The sequence below is a fragment of the Anneissia japonica genome, unplaced genomic scaffold (assembly GCF_011630105.1).
Source record: "Anneissia japonica isolate Jap-2015-1 unplaced genomic scaffold, ASM1163010v1 scaffold25213_len355544_cov161, whole genome shotgun sequence".
NCBI lineage: Eukaryota > Metazoa > Echinodermata > Crinoidea > Comatulida > Comatulidae > Anneissia > Anneissia japonica.
The window spans coordinates 27068-27434 of NW_022755918.1; positions in this window are offsets into that span (position 1 = coordinate 27068).

The window sequence follows — 367 nt, forward strand, 5'->3', positions numbered from 1 at the left end:
ACAAAAACAAAAAACAAAAGCATCGCCAAAGTGTTTTCCTGTATGCAAATGCTAATACTATCGCGCGATTACCGCGTATTTTTGGTAAGCAGAGCTCAGGATGGTTCACACGAGGTGACGAATATCCGTCGAAATACCGTATAAATAAACTGCAATTATGTAAATAACTTTCACAAGAACTTTACGAATATCTTAATTAATATAATCTTAATTAATATTTTAAATTAGTTAATTACCAATTAATTAATAGATTGATATAAACATTGTGACCTTATAATTACAATATATTTCATATGTTTTAAATAATAAATACAAGAATCCTGCAATTAATTTTTCAGGTCAGAAATTGGCATCAAAAAGTAATAAT